Source organism: Manis pentadactyla, chromosome Y (genome assembly GCF_030020395.1).
Source record: "Manis pentadactyla isolate mManPen7 chromosome Y, mManPen7.hap1, whole genome shotgun sequence".
Lineage (NCBI taxonomy): Eukaryota > Metazoa > Chordata > Mammalia > Pholidota > Manidae > Manis > Manis pentadactyla.
In genome coordinates, this window is record NC_080039.1 from 26,786,221 (window position 1) to 26,803,185 (window position 16,965).

The window sequence follows — 16,965 nt, forward strand, 5'->3', positions numbered from 1 at the left end:
TGTTCATTGCTTACCAGTATAATTTAATTGCATGGATATTCCACAGGTTGTCCATTCTATTAATGGACATCCGGGCTATTTCCAGTTTGGGGCTCTTATGAATAAACCTTCCATGAACATTCTCATAAAAGTCTTTGAGTGCTCACTTCGGCAGCACATATACTAAAATTGGAATGATACAGAGAAAATTAGCATGGCCCCTGTGCAAGAATGACATGCAAATTCGTGAAGCGTTAGATATTTTTTAAAGAAAAAAGAAGGAAAAAAAAGTCTTTGCGAGCATGTTTTCATTTCCTTTGGGTAAATACCTAGCAGTGGAATTGATGGCTCATAGGTGTTTGTTAGTTTTGTGTAAAATAGTTGAACCGTATATCCTCCTACTTTTTTTCCCCAAACTTGAACCTTAGCACCTACTTTACAAGAACTCTATTCACCTGGTTTTCTGCTTCTGAGATGGTGATTCCACTGAAATTCTCTCCATCCACTTAGTCATTTTCATGATAATCCCCTATTGCATTTCAAAATGATTTTTTTGAATTTTTATGCTCTTTACTGTGCCACTTATTTTTAACAGCTTGAACTATAATTCACATACCATAAAAGTCTCCCAGTTAAAGTTTACAACTCAGTGGTCTTTAACACATTCACAAATATGTGCAACTATCACTAATTCCAGAATGTTTTTATCACCCCAAAAAGAAACCCTATCCACATTATTAGTCACTCCTCCTTCTCATCCCTGGCAGCCACTATTCTACTTCCTGTCTCCATAGATTTGCCTGTTTTGGACATCTCATATAAGTAGAATCATGCTATATGGGGCCTCTTGAAGTTGGCTTTTTTGACTTAGTATAGTGTTTTCAAAAGTCTTCCATGATTGTAGCATGTATCTATTCTTCATTCTTTTCTGTGGCTGAATAATCCATTGTACGAATATGCTGCATTTTTATGTATTAGTTTATTGACATTTGGGTTTCCACTTTTTTGCTATTGTGAATAATACTGCTCATGATATTTTTTTGAAGAATCATAGATACACCATTTATGAAGGTTCCACATTAACAACATTGTGGTTTCAACATTCACCTGTATTATCAAGTCCACACCACCCCCCACCATTGCAGTCACTGTCTATCAGTGTAGTAAGATGCTATAGAGTCATTGCTTGTCTTTTCCATGCTGTATTGCCTTCCCCATGACCTACCTATACTGTGCCTGTGAATTATAGTGCCCCTTAATTCCCTTCTCCCTTTCCACCCACTCTCCACAACCCCTCCCTTTTGGTAACCCCTAGTCCTTTATCAGAGTCTGTGAGTCTGCTGCTGTTTTGTTCCTTCAGTTTTGCTTTGTTGTTAGATTCCACAAATGAGGGAAATCATTTATACTTGTCTTTCTCTGCTTGGCTTATATCACGAGCATAATACTCTCCAGCTCCATCCATGTTGTTTGCAAATGGTAGGATTCCTTTTCTTCTTATGGCTGAAAGATATTCCATTGTGTATATGCCACATATTCTTTATCCATTCTTCTACTGATGGACACTTAGGTTGTTTCCATATCTTGGCTCTTGTAAATAGTGCTGTGATACACATAGGGATGCATATGTCTTTTTGAATCAGGGATCTTGTTTTCTTCGGGTAAATTCCTGAGGTGGAATTACTGGGTTCAGTGGTATTTCTATTTTTAGTGTTTTGAGGAACATCCACATTGCTTTCCACAATGGTTGAACTAGTTTATGTTCCCACCAGCAGTGTAGGGGTCTCCCCTTTCCCCTCATCCTTACCAGTGTTTGTTGTTTCTTGTCTTTTGGATGTTGGCTCTCCTAACTGGTGTGAGGTGATTCCTCATTGTGGTTTTAAGTTGCATTTCCCTGATAATTAGCGATGTGGGGCACCTTTCCGTGTGCCTGTTGGCCATCTGAATTTCATCTTTGGAGAAGTGTCTGTTCAGATCCTCTGCCCATTTTTTAATCGGCTTATTTATTATTTGGGTGTTGAGGCATGCTAGCTCTTCATATATTTTGGATGTTAACCCCTTGTCAGATAAATCACTTACAAATATATTCTCCCACACTGTAGAATGCCTTTTTGGTATGCTGATGGTGTCCTTTGCCATACAGAAGCTTTTTAGTTTGATGTAGTCCCACTTGTTCATTTTTTATTTTGTTTCTGCTGAGGATATTTGTATACAAGTATGCTGAGGAGTAGAATCTCATGCCATTTGTGATTTTCCTGCTATTATCTTTTCATATTTTTTAGCTAGAGCTTTAGGCTTTATACTATACTCTCACAAAATTGTCAAAATACAAGCTGATTCTTCAAAGTGGTGTTATGTATGTTTTTACTTAGAGTTTCCAAGTTAAGAAAGTTGTTTTCTGAGAGTTCATTTGTTAGTGGAACACGTTACCTTATTTATGAGAATGTGTATGTATTCCAGGTCAGTCAGTGAAGATAAATACAGAGAGAGAATGGGAATGCTATGACTGTTTTCCCCTACTACCATACATCTAGTTTTTGTTCACTTGTGAAATATTTTAAGTTCTGGTCTGGAAATATTTTATCACCTTAGGGTATAACTTCTTTTGAGTTACCTTCTTAATTGCCTCCTTTTTTGGAGTTCTAGTGGTTGTAAATTGCTCATGTTAAACAAAAGCAAGATGAATTGTTTCATACACTTATCACAAAAGGCATCACTAATCCTAGCATTGGGAGAGCATTCATTTGTACAGTGTGGAGCTCCATTAATAGAGGACCAATATGATTGATTATGTAGTAGATTGGTATTAAAGTAAAATTTTAGCCTTGAGGCAAGCAAGAAAATACCTCTACTGGATTTTTTCTAAATATTAGCCAAAGTAGCACTCCTGTAATGTCTGCCTAATATTAAGAATAGAAATAAAATACATATTTGGTAAATTAAACTTTGGATCAGAAAATGGTCTCTATAGTGATAGGTAAGTAGTCACTTACATTTACTAAGGGAGAATTGAGGGTGATGTTAATGTGTTGAAAAGGTATCTACCTTAATACTCAAAGAAAAGCTTCTAAGTGTTCTAATTGCTTATGTCATGTAATCACTAAAATTCAAATTTTTAATTTTAGATATGAAAGTTCTGCAGTACTATTTCAATCTGGGATTGCAGGTAAGAGTCATGTTAAAATTGCTTTGATAAAGTCTGTATTAAAAATGAGGCTGTTTTGATAAGCAGACTCTTGAACTTTAATAGCCAAGAATACAGACAGGGGCGTAAAAGTTTTATTCCTGTCTTTAATAATGTATCTCTGAAGGTGATACAGGTCAGTTTTCTACTTTAGTCTCATAGTGCTTCAGTTTCTCTTAAAAATAGTTGTTAAATTATGGTGAGTAGGGGCTCTAAACACCCCAGCTTTGGCATATATTGGCCTCCACATTTAATATATGCCAATCCTTCATTATGTTGTTCTGTCTCAAAATAATAAATGGATTATATATCCATACTTAAAACATTTTTATGACTATTTCTGCATTTCATTGGAAAAGTAATCAGAGTAATTCAAAGACATTTAAAGAGCTCTATTTTTTTTTTAGATAATTATTTTTTATTGAAGGGTAGTTGACGCACAGTATTACATTACATTAGTTTCAAGTGTACAACACAGTGATAAAACATTTATATACATAATTCTAGGTTCCAGCTATCACCCTACCAAGCTGTTACAATATCTTGACTATATTCCTTATGCTATATATTACATCCCGGTTACTTATTTATTTTACCATTGGAAGTCTGTCCTTTTTTTGTGTGTGTGTGAGGGCATCTCTCATATTTCTTGATCAAATGGTTGTTAACAACAATAAAGTTCTGTATAGGGGAGTCAATGCTCAATGCACAAGCATTAATCCACCCCAAGCCTAATTTTCATCAGTCTCCAATTTTCTGAGGCATAACAAACAAGTTCTTACATGGAGAACAAATTCTTACATAATGAATAAGTTACATAGTGAACAGTACAAGGGCAGTCATCACAGAAACTTTCGGTTTTGCTCATGCATTATGAACTATAAACAGTCAGTTCAAATATGAATACTCATTTGGTTTTTATACTTGATTTATATGTGGATACCACATTTCTCTCTTTATTATTATTATTTTTAATAAAATGCTGAAGTGGTAGGTAGATACAAGATAAAGGTAGAAAACATAGTTTAGTGTTGTAAGAGAGCAAATGTAGATGATCAGGTGTGTGCCTGTAGACTATGTGTTAATCCAAGCTAGACCAGGGCAATAAAACATCCACGTATGCAGAAGATTTCTCTCAGAACAGGGGGGGTGAGGTTCTAAGCCTCACCTCTGTTGATCCCCAATTTCTCACCTGATGACCCCCCTACGACTGTGCCTGTCTTAGGTTGTTCCTCCCTTGAGGAATCTTACCCGTCTCTGGCTAACCAGTCATCTTCCGGGGCCATACAGGGAAATGTTAAGTTGGTAAGTGAGAGAGAAGCCTTATTGTTTGAAATGGTTAGCTTTTTACTTCTTTGCATATTTATGCCCTGTGGCTTCTATGCCCAGCATTTGTCTTGAGGTATCTTTACCACTTGGAAGAATTATGATACTTGGTAAATTTGATATGAGGCACGAATTCTATTTAAGGTTTGTAATTAGGGAGGAAGAAGAAAAGCTATAGAAGTAGCAGGTGGAAGAAAACATGGGAAGATTATTTGTTTGACATATCTACTTGTAGAGTAACTTCAGCAAGTATAGGTTTTAAGCTACTACTTAAATTGCACACACACATTAACATAATAGGAGTATAGTTACATAACCAAAGCATATCTGTAAATACCAGACATCTCCAGTGAAACCAAGAAAACCAGTTAGGCACGTTAGGCATTTGTGAAAACTTACCTATGATATGGTGGATATTGTCCAATTGAACTTGAACAGTCTGAGAGAAATCAGACAAATTAAAACAACCCATTCCTGGGGAATGTTCACATCCCTTATGTTCTTTTAACAGTAAATAGTCTGTAGTTGTAAGATTTTGGAGCGCTACAATTTGCACTTCTCCTAATTCTTGGTTGAGTTCCAACAGTATAGATCCAGTCAAATTTGTTGTTTTACTCTATGCACAGGCCAGCTTAGATATCTCCTTCATTGCCATGGCAAGTCCAGGAACCGGTGGGATGGGTGCATCTACAGCTGTAGCAGTGCGTGGATAGTTGTTGGGGTTTTTTGATGATCATGTGTCTTCCAGAGAGTGCTGATTTTGGAAGTTCTATTTCATATCATATCTTAGTTCATTTTCAGGGTCGCCCAATTAGGCTTTGATCTTCTGTATAAACGCAAAGAGACCCTTTCCCTACACTTTTATATGCCCTTTATACCCTTGTGTAGAACTCATTGGAGGTTACCAAATGGGAACTGCCCTTTTTTTGTATTGTTTGTTTTGTTTTGTTTTTGGTATCACTAATCTACACTTACATGACGAATATTATGTTTACTAGGCTCTCCCCTATACCAGGTCCCCCTTATAAACGCCTTTACAGTCACTGTCCAGAAGCATAGCAAAATGTTATAGAATCACTACTTGCCTTCTCTGTGTTGTACAGCCCTCCCTTTTCTCCTACCCCCCCATGCACGTTAATCTTAATACCCCCCTACTTCTCCCCCCCCTTATCCCTCCGTACCCACCCATCCTCCCCAGTCCCTTTCCCTTTGGTACCTGTTAGTCCATTCTTGAGTTCTGTGATTCTGGTGCTGTTTTGTTCCTTCAGTTTTTCCTTTGTTCCTTTACTCCACAGATGAGTGAAATCATTTGGTATTTCTCTTTCTCCACTTGGCTTGCTTCACTGAGCATAATACCCTCCAGCTCCATCCATGTTGCTGCAAATGATTGGATTTGCCCTTTTCTTATGGCTGAGTAGTATTCCATTCTGTATATGTACCACATCTTCTTTATCCATTCATCTATCGATGGACATTTAGGTTGCTTCCAATTCTTGGCTATTGTAAATAGTGCTGCGATAAACATAGGGGTGCACTGATCTTTCTCATACTTGATTGCTGCATTCTTAGGGTAAATTCCTAGGAGTGCAATTCCTGGGTCAAATGGTAAGTCTGTTTTGAGCATTTTGATATACCTCCATACTGCTTTCCACAATGGTTGAACTAACTTACATTCCCACCAGCAGTGTAGGAGGGTTCCCCTTTAACCACAGCCTCGCCAACATTTGTTGTTGTTTGTCTTTTGGATGGCAGCCATCCTTACTGGTGTGAGGTGATGCCTCATTGTAGTTTTAATTTGCATTTCTCTGATAATTAGCGATGTGGAGCATCTTTTCATGTGTCTGTTGGCCATCTGTATTTCTTTTTTGGAGAACTGTCTGTTCAGTTCCTCTGCCCATTTTTTAATTGGGTTATTTGTTTTTGTTTGTTGAGGCATGTGAGCTCCTTATATATTCTGGACGTCAAGCCTTTATCGGATGTGTCATTTTCAAATATATTCTCCCATACTGTAGGGATCCTTCTTGTTCTATTGATGGTGTCTTTTGCTGTACAGAAGCTTTTCAGCTTAATATAGTCCCACTTACTCATTTTTGCTGTTGTTTTCCTTGCCCGGGGAGATATGTTCAAGAAGAGTTCACTCATGTTTATGTCTAAGAGGTTTTTGCCTATGGTTTCTTCCAAGAGTTTAATGGTTTCATGGCTTACATTCAGGTCTTTGATCCATTTTGAGTTTACTTTTGTATATGGGGTTAGACAATGGTTCAGTTTCATTTTTATACATGTAGCTGTCCAGTTTAGCCAGCACCACCTGTTGAAGGGACTGTCATTTCGCCATTGTATGTCCATGGCTCCTTTATCAAATATTAATTGACCATATATGTCTGGGTTAATGTCTGGATTCTCTAGTCTGTTCCATTGGTCTGTGGCTCTGCTCTTGTGCCAGTACCAAATTGTCTTGATTACTATGGCTTTATAGTAGTGCTTGAAGTTGGGGAGTGAGATCCCCCCTACTTTGTTCTTCTTTCTCAGAATTGCTTTGGCTATTCGGGGTCTTTGGTGTTTCCATATGAATTTTTGAATTATTTGTTCCAGTTCATTGAAGAATGTTGCTGGTAGTTTCATAGGGATTGCATCAAATCTGTATATTGCTTTGGGCAGGATGGATATTTTGACAATATTAATTCTTCCTAGCCACGAGCATGGGATGTGTTTCCATCTGTTAGTGTCCCCTTTAATTTCTCTTAAGAGTGACTTGTAGTTTTCAGAGTATAAGTCTTTCACTTCTTTGGTTAGGTTTATTCCTATTTATATTATTTTTTTGGATGAAATTGTGAATGGCATTGTTTTCCTGATTTCTCTTTCTGTTGGTTCATTGTTAGTATATAGGAAAGCCACAGATTTCTGTGTGTTGATTTTGAATCCTGAAACTTTACTTTATTCCGATATCAGTTCTAGTAGTTTTGGGGTGGAGTCTTTAGGGTTTTTTATCATGTCATCTGCAAATAGTGACAGTTTAACTTCTTCTTTACCAATCGCATTCCTTGTATTTCTTTATTTTGTGTCATTGGCGTGCTTAGGACCTCCAGTACTATGTTAAATAACAGTGGAGTGAGTGGGCATCCCTGTCTAGTTCCCTATCTCAGAGGAAATGCTTTCAGCTTCTCGCTGTTCAATATAATGTTGGCTGTGGGTTTATCATAGATGGCCTTTATTATGTTGAGGTACTTGCCCTCTATTCCCATTTTGCTGAGAGTTTTTAACATGAATGGATGTTGAACTTTGTCAAATGCTTTTTCAGCATCTATGGGGATGATCATGTGGTTTTTGTCCTTTTTGTTGATGTGGTGGATGATGTTGATGGACTTTCGAATGTTGTACCATCCTTGCATCCCTGGGATGAATCCCACTTGGTCATGGTGTATGATCCTTTTGATGTATTTTTGAATTCGGTTTGCTAATATTTTGTTGGGTATTTTTGCATCTACGTTCATCAGGGATATTGGTCTGTAGTTTTCTTTTTGGTGGGGTCTTTGCCTGGTTTTGGTATTAGGGTGATGTTAGCTTCATAGAATGAGTTTGGGAGTATCCCCTCCTCCTCTATTTTTTGGAATACTTTAAGGAGAATGGGTATTATGTCTTCCCTGTATGTCTGACAAAATTCCTAGGTAAATCCTTCTGGCCCGGGGGTTTTGTTCTTTGGTAGTTTTTTGATTACCGCTTCAATTTCGTTTCTGGTAAATGGTCAGTTTAGATTTTCTGTTTCTTCCTGAGTCAATCTTGGAAGGTTTTATTTTTCTAGGAAGTTGTCCATTTCTCCTAGGTTTCCCAGCTTGTTAGCATATAGGTTTTCATAGTATTCTCCAATAATTCTTTGCATTTCCGTGGGGTCCATCATGATTTTTCCTTTCTCGTTTCTGATACTGTTGATTTGTGTTGACTCTCTTTTCTTCTTAATAAGTCGGGCTAGAAGCTTATCTATTTTGTTTATATTCTCGAAGAACCAGCTCTTGGTTTCATTGATTTTTGCTATTGTTTTATTCTTCTCAATTTTATTTATTTCTTCTCTGATCTTTATTATGTCCCTCCTTCTGCTGACATTAGGCCTCATCTGTTCTTCTTTTTCCAATTTTGATACTTGTGACATTAGACCATTCATTTGGGATTGCTCTTCCTTTTTTAAATATGCTTGGATTGCTATATACTTTCCTCTTAAGACTGCTTTTGCTGTGTCCCACAGAAGTTGGGGCTTAGTGTTGTTGTTGTCTTTTGTTTACATATATTGCTGGATCTCCATTTTGATTTGGTCATTGATCCATTGATTATTTAGGAGCATGTTGTTAAGCCTCCATGTGTTTGTGAGCCTCTTTGCTTTCTTTGTACAGTTTATTTCTAGTTTTATGCCTTTGTGGTCTCAAAAGTTGGTTGGTAGGATTTCAATCTTTTGGAATTTTCTGAGGCTCTTTTTGTGGCCTAGTATGTGGTCTATTCTGGAGAATATTCCATGTGCACTTGAGAAGAATGTATATCCCACTGCTTTTGTATGTAGAGTTCTGTAGATGTCTATTAGGTCCATCTGCTCTACTGTGTTGTTCAGTGCTTCCGTGTCCTTACTTATTTTCTGCACGGTGGATCTATCCTTTGGGTGAGTGGTGTGTTGAAGTCTCCTAGAATGAATGCATTGCAGTCTATATCCCCTTTTAGTTATGTTAGTATTTGTTTCACATATGCTGGTGTTCCTGTGTTGGGTGCATATATATTTAGAATGGTTATGTCCTCTTGTTTGACTGAGCCCTTTATCATTATGTAGTCTCCTTCTTTATCTCTTGTTACTTTCTTTGTTTTGAAGTCTATTATGTCTGATATTAGTACTGCAACCCCTGCTTTCTTCTCACTGTTGTTTGCTTGAAATATGTTTTTCCATCCCTTGACTTTTAGTCTGTACATGTCTTTGGGTTTGAGGTGAGTTTCTTGTAAGCAGCATATAGATGGGTCTTGCTTTTTTATCCATTCTCTTTCTCTGTGTCTTTTGATTGGTGCATTCAACCCATTAACATTTAGGGTGACTATTGAAAGATATGTACTTATTGCCATTGCAGGCTTTAAATTCGTGGTTACCAAAGGTTCAAGGTTAGCCTCTTTAGTATCTTACTGCCTAACTTAGCTCGCTTATTGAGCTGTTATATACACTGTCTGGAGATTCTTTTCTTCTCTCCCTTGTTGTTCCTCCTCCTCGATTCTTCGAGCTGTTATATACACTGTCTGGAGATTCTTTTCTTCTCTCCCTTGTTGTTCCTCCTCCTCGATTCTTCATATGTTGGGTGCTTTGTGCTGTGCTCTTTGTAGGAGTGCTCCCATTCAGAGCAGTCCCTGTAAGATGTTCTGTAGAGGTGGTTTGTGGTAAGCAAATTCCCTCAGCTTTTGTTTGTCTGGGAATTGTTTAATCCCACCATCATATTTGAATGTTAGTTGTGCTGGATACAGTATCCTTGGTTCAAGGCCCTTCTGTTTCATTGTATTAAATGTATCATGCCATTCTCTTCTGGCCTGTAGGGTTTCTGTTGATAAATCTGATGTTAGCCTGATGGGTTTCCCTTTATAGGTGACTTTTTTCTCTCTAGCTGCCTTTAACACTCTTTCCTTGTCCTTGATCTTTGCCATTTTAATTATTATGTGTCTTGGTGTTGTCCTTCTTCGATCCTTTCTGTTGGGGGTTCTGTGTATTTCCGTGGTCTGTTCGATTACTTCCTCCCCCAGTGTCGGGAAGTTTTCAGCAATTATTTCTTCTAAGATACTTTCCATCTCTTTGCCTCTCTCTTCTTCTTCTGGGACCCCTGTAATACGGATATTTTTCCTTTTGGATTGGTCACACAGTTCTCTTAATATTGTTTCATTCCTGGAGATCCTTTTGTCTCTCTCTATGTCAGCTTCTATGCGTTCCTGTTCTCTGATTTCGATTCCATCAATGGCCTCTTGCATTCTATCCATTCTGCTTATAAACCCTTCCAGAGTTTGTTTCATTTCTGCGATCTCGTTCTGGCATCTGTGATCTCCCTCCGGACTTCATCCCATTTCTCTTGCGTATTTCTCTGCATCTCTGTCAACATGTTTATGATTCTTATTTTGAATTCTTTTTCAGGGAGACTGGTTAGGTCTGTCTCCTTCTCTGGTGTTGTCTCTGTGATCTTTGTCTGCCTGTAGCTTTGCCTTTTCATGGTGATAGGAATAGTCTGCAGAACTGGGACGAGTGACGGCTGGAAGGACTTCCTTTCTTGTTGGTTTGTGGCCCTCCTCTCCTGGGAGAACAGCGACCTCTAGTGGCTTGTGCTGCGCAGCTGCGCGCAGACAGGGCTTCTGCTTCCTGCCCGGCTGCTATGGAGTTAATCTCCGCTGTTGCTGTGGGCGTGGCCTGGCTGGGCAGCTACTCCAAAATGGTGGAGTCGTGTTGGAGCAGGAGCTGCTGGGAGGCTATTTATCTCCGTAAGGGGCCTCCCTGCTCCCTGCAGCCCAGGGGTTAGGGTGCCCAGAGATCCCGGATTCCCTACCTCTGGATTAAGTGATCCGCCCTGCCCCTTTAAGACTTCCAAAAAGCAGCTGCCAAAACAAAACAACGACCACCAAAAAAAAAAAAATTTTTTTTAATTTAAAAAAACAAGCAAAAAAAATCTTTATTAAAAAAAAAAAGGTAGTTGCTCGTTTTTCTTTATTCTCTGTGCCAGCCTCAGGCCTCTGCTCACCGGTCTTGCTGCCCTGTTTCCCTAGTATTGGGGTCCCTATCCCTTTAAGCCTTCCAAAAAGCGCTCGCCAAAACAAAGCAGCTAAAAAGCAAAAAAAAAAATGATCGCGTGCTTTTCTTATGTCCTCTGTCGCCCAGCCTCCAGTGCCTGCTCACTGTTCTTGCTGCCCTGTTTTCCCAGTATCGAGGGCCCTGCACTCTGGCCCGGATGGCTGGGGCTGGGTGCTCGGCAGTCCTGGGCTCCGTCTCCCTCCCGCTCTGCCTGCTCTTCTCCCGCCGGGAGCTGGGGGGAGGGGCGCTCGGGCCCGCGGGGCCGGGGCTTGTATCTTACCCCCTTCGCGAGGCGCTGGGTTCTCTCAGGTGCGGATGTGGTCTGGATATTGTCCTGTGTCCTCTGGTCTTTATTCTAGGAAGGGCTGTCTTTGTTATATTTTCATAGATATATGTGGTTTTGGGAGGAGATTTCCGCTGCTCTACTCACGCCACCATCTTCCGCCCCATCCAGGAAGTGCCAGCTCTATTATTTTTAAAGTGTTCATATACATAGGTAATTGCCAAACACTGATTTCACTACCCTGAATTGTTGAAGGGGTTTACTGACAGATATGTTAATGTCACTGACAGGTGTCTCTGATTTCAGGAAAGACCTGTTTTATCATTTCAGCCATCATTTTCTCCCTGAAATACACTTGACTTCTGATACAACAAGATGGCATATTTACTGAAAAGGAATAATACATCTTAAGGTCTGGTGAATGATCCAGTCTCCTGGATAATGCTCAGAATAGTTCATATTTCCAAACATGTATTTCTCTAAAACCTTGGACATACCATTTCCAGAAAACTATATTCTCCGACTGTCACACACTTTTAAATTCAGTAGTAGAGGGTGTTTTGTTCATCAAGATTATAATTCTTAAATGTAGTTTCAAGAACTGAAAAATATACTCTTTTCCCCTTCAGTTATGTTAGTTTATTATAGTCACATATGGAAATGTAACTCATTCCACAAGGTATGGCATTTTAAAATATTCTGCATTTTACATCATGGGAATGCAAATAAATGCAGAATAGATATTTTAATGATTTTTCATATTAAAAGTAATAGCATTCATTGGGATAAATCTCAAAAATGCTAAAACAGCCAAATTATAACCACTGTACACTGATGTTTCCTTACAGCTTTTATACTTATTTTACAAAATATGTGCTGCCATATAATCTTATAAACTTTTAAGTTAACAATGTGAGCACTTTTTTTCTATTACAGCATTTTCATATTGCCTCTATTTGAATTCATCATTCTGTTTCCTGTTGTGAAATAGTTGTGTTGTTCATTCTTTTTTTGCTTTTAAAAATAATGCTATAAAAGACATCTTTGTATACAGGTCATGTGTATATCTCTAATTAGGATGCTTTCTTAAAAGAATTTCTAGGTCCAACTATGAGATTGGGAAGCTGGAAAATATCCTAAGAGTTATAATAGAGAATAGATTTACTAAACGTAATACCTTTTAGGTCAAAAAGTCATTGCTACCCCACCTAAAAATCATGGCCCAACTTTTTTTTTAAGTGAGTAACCATACTATTTTAAGAAAAGGTAACCGTAAAGTATGTGTGTTTTCCCTCTCTTATCTAAGTGCTATCACCACAACTACTGGCACTCCTTGGTCTATGTGCCATATATGCACCAGCAGCGGCAGCTTCATGTGCAGAATTATCCAGGCTATACTGAGACACCTTCTCTGGCAGACCAAACCAGTTCTCAGTTGTACAGTGAGGTGGAGAGCCAAGATGGCACACAGGCAGAAGCATCAGCAAGTGGTGAGTATATAGTAAGATTGCCTGCAAGAAAGACAATTAGATTTTATTGTAAATAATAGTCTTCAGGTATTTCATTAGGTCTATATACCAGAGCAGTGTTTCTCAAAGCATGCTATGTGTGTCCTTTAGGGTCTGTGAGACCCTTTTAAGGGATCCATGAGGCCCAAAGTATTCATCATCATACACAGATTTTAATGGTCTCTTTCACTGTGTTATATTTGCACTGAGGGTGCAAAAATCAGTGGTGGGTAAAACTTCTGGTGCCTAAGCCCCAAATTAAGGCAGGAGCAATGAAACTATGTGCTAGTAATCAATATCTTGTTCATTCCCACACCCATAATACAAAAAAATGCCAGTTTTATTTTTTGTTTCATCAAAGATACACTTATTTCCATTAAATCTTTATCATTGAATAATTGTACCTATTCTGTGTAACAAAATGGTAAGTAGTAATAAACACTGTATATTGATGACTACCTTAAAAGGATTTGTGAGGTTGAGTTCTGCTCTGAACTAGCTTTTTTCATAGAACACTATGTTTACTTGAAAAAATGATGGACTGACTATGGTTATTCAGACTTGGGGATCTGGCAGACATTTTCTCAAATGAACAATGTGAGCCTGTCATTTCAAGTAAAATAGAAGTACTGGTAGTATTTGTGGTCCAAGGTAACAACTACAGTTTTTGAATTAAAATTAAAATTTTTGAAAACTTGTCTTCCACTATGAGTTTGATAGCTTCCTTATATTAACTCTCATAATAAGATAGATGGGTCTATTAATGAATGTCGTTTTTTTACACTGTATAATGAAGTGTGTCAACATTTGGGAGATCTGTATATCTCAGTGAAATAATATTTTCTCTTTTACCAATGTATAATGTCACCTGTGCATGATTTTGTAACATCTCTCAAAAGTACATGATAAAACTGTATTTTAATACTGACAGAGTACAAAAAGTCCACATTGCTACCGACCTTTAAAAAACTACCACTTACCTAGTTTGGGTGTAGTGTCAGATGTTATCTACAATTATCTGGAATGGCTAGTTATTTGAAGACTTCCCTTCTTTCCATCCAGAAATCTGTATGAGGCCAGATTTTCTTCATATACTCCAACCAAAACAAAATTATCATGATCGATTAAATGCAGAAGCAGATAAGAGAATCCAGCTGTCTATATTCAGCCATACATTAGAGATTTGCACAAGTGTAAAACAATGCCACTTGTCTCAATTTTTGTTTTGGAAAATCGTTTTCTGTAAAAAAATTTTGTGTTACCAGTAGTGGGCTTATTTTTACATGAATTAAATATTCTTAACTTTCTTAGTTTATTTCCTAATACAGTAAATATTGATAGTTATAACCCACATAAGCAAAAGCTATTTCAGATCCTAAATTTTTAAGTATGTAAAGGAATCCTCAGACTGTTGTACCACACCATAAAGATGGTTGCTCTGTCTATGAGTTCACAGTATAACGTGAGGAGGCAATATGAAGGATTGAGAACAGGATCTTTGGACTGCCCTTGGAAAGAGTCAGCAGGAGGTGGAAGAAAGAATGTAGACTAACCTAACCAAATCTGTTTCCCATCCAGCACTGCTCGCTTGATGGTGGCGATCTTGGCTGAGTTACTTAACCTCCCTAACTATCTGTAAAATGGGAAATACTTGATTTGCCAGGATTGTTCTAAGAACTAAATGAGAGAGATACCCTGTATCTATATACTAAACACATAAGTATACTGTGTCGGGGTCATGTGAGGAATATGAATATCCTTCCTTCCCTTTTTATTTTAAAACATACTAATGGTTTTGGAACTTTAGCCTTATGGAATCTTAATCCTAGTCTGGTGTTGTGATGTGGCCTGTGGTAATAAAAATTAAAAAGTTTCAACCTTTAATGTATTTTTGTACCATGTACCATTTATAAATTTTCAATTGTAGTAAACCATGAGACCTTGGCAGTCTTAATTTCACAGAATGAGCTAATCTATGTTATCCCAAGTAATGAAGGACTCCTTTTTATTTACTACTTATATAGTCACTATAGCAGGGTCAGAACAGTATCTATGTCCACTAAAACTGACTTAAGGTAGCTAAAGTGCTGTAAAACTAAAATTATGCTAATATCTTTATGACATTCAAGACATGACACTTAAATTGTTGGTCTTTTAGGATACTCTTTAGACCTTTACCTTAAAGTATAGGCTAGGTGGTATAGACACCCAAGTTTTTTTTATTAAGGTATCATTAATATATACTCTTATGAAGCTTTCACGTGAAAAACAATGTGGTTACTACATTCACCCATTTTATCAAGTCCCCCCCATACCCCATTGCAGTCACTGTCCATTAGTGAAGTAAGATGCCACAGAGTCACTACTTTAGACACCTGAATTTTTAATTGCTTAAGAAATACAGAATAGTTATTTTGATGATACGTGTTACACTGAAAGCTATTGAATAACTTAATTGCAACTGACTCTTAAAAGAATTTAATTGACTAGAAGCACTCTAGAGAATGTAGCATCTAGTCTGTTTTGGTACTTAAATGATCCCAGAGAGATAGTTGTCTCTAGGTAGAATATATTTGACATATTATATACACACAACACACACTTCTTTCTTAGGAAATTTTCATACAATCTTCTGATAACCTGTCTTAAATTACCAATGTTGATATCTAAAGTGCTCCCACCATAATTGTTGTGATATTTCCTATAGTTAGTGCTAAGTTTTATTTTTACCTGTAAGATCATCCATTTATGTTGGTGTTTTGTGTATCTTTGTATATAAAGCATACTGTTTACATTCTTTATTTCAGATACTTTTCCAAATGCTGACCGTGCACCTGTGCCTCATGGAGCAGTCTATTATCCAGTGATGTCAGATCCCTTTGGGCAGCCATCTTTGCTGGGTGTTGAATCCTGCCTTCCTGTTGTGCCTTATTATCCTTATGGTGTCTCTTGGCATCCTGTTGGTGCAGCATGTGGTGGTTCTTGTCATATTCATGGTACTATGAGACCTGGGCCAGATGGCTATATTGCTTCACCTCCATTAGCTTCTCATCATGTACCTCAGAATATGTAAGATTCAGAAGTATGAAGCATTCTTAACACTGCCATTTTTCTTGCTGTTCTGGTTTTTAAAAATTGTTTTATGTTAGTGTTTGAGTTAGGTGGTTAGAGTGGTTACTATTATATTTGTCTTTAAAATTATTTTATCTTCTGGTATAAAATAGTACTTTAAAATAAAGGAGTATTTCTCTGGGTTGTGGTTAAGGAAATTGAGGTGGATGTGCAGCTAGCCACATACTGAGCATACTTCATTGTATTCAACTGTTTTCCTTTCAGCAGGCTTGTCAACTTTGTATTAGCTGATGGTACCAACTGACAAAAAGAATAAATCACATGAACTATATCCTTGGTTCAGATATTAAATACCATATTAAACAATGAAAAGTGCAACAACTGCTTTTTTATGAAACCAAGAGTGTTTGCTTCTGGGTAACTAGCAGTATTGAATTCTTTCTTAATTGTCTGAACGGAGTTGTGTTCTGTTATAACCATATCAAAGGCACATGGTGCTGTGCTTTAGATTTATCCCATAAGCTCGGTTTAATACTGGATTTATGTAAGTGTTTTACTGCACACTACTGAATTGGTGTTCTTTTCAGTAAGCAGTGAATAAGATTTGCATTAAAAATTGCTAAAATTAGTGTGATTTTCTTTTCACTTTTTCCTGGCAGCAAAGAGTAACAGACATTTGATTGTTCCAGTATGTTTTCTTCCACTGGTACTTTGGTTTCAAAACAACAAATTTATGGCAAGCATTGATGGGACCAGTTGAAATGTTATTTGATTGTAAGATACTGCAGTGCTTTTACTACCATATCTGGTTGTTTTCCCTTGAGAATGTTTC

At 37.6% G+C, this 16,965-nt stretch overlaps 1 non-coding gene and 1 pseudogene across 1 annotated transcript; both read left to right on the forward strand.

Annotated features, from left to right (window-relative positions):
- The window catches only part of LOC130682211 (putative bifunctional UDP-N-acetylglucosamine transferase and deubiquitinase ALG13), a 63,300-nt pseudogene extending 47,007 nt beyond the window's left edge, over window positions 1-16,293 (forward strand).
- LOC130682232 (U6 spliceosomal RNA) lies at window positions 139-245 on the forward strand. The gene has a single exon (XR_008995449.1). It is a non-coding gene; the product is annotated as a U6 spliceosomal RNA (small nuclear RNA).
- Window positions 16,294-16,965: the final 672 nt, after the last annotated feature.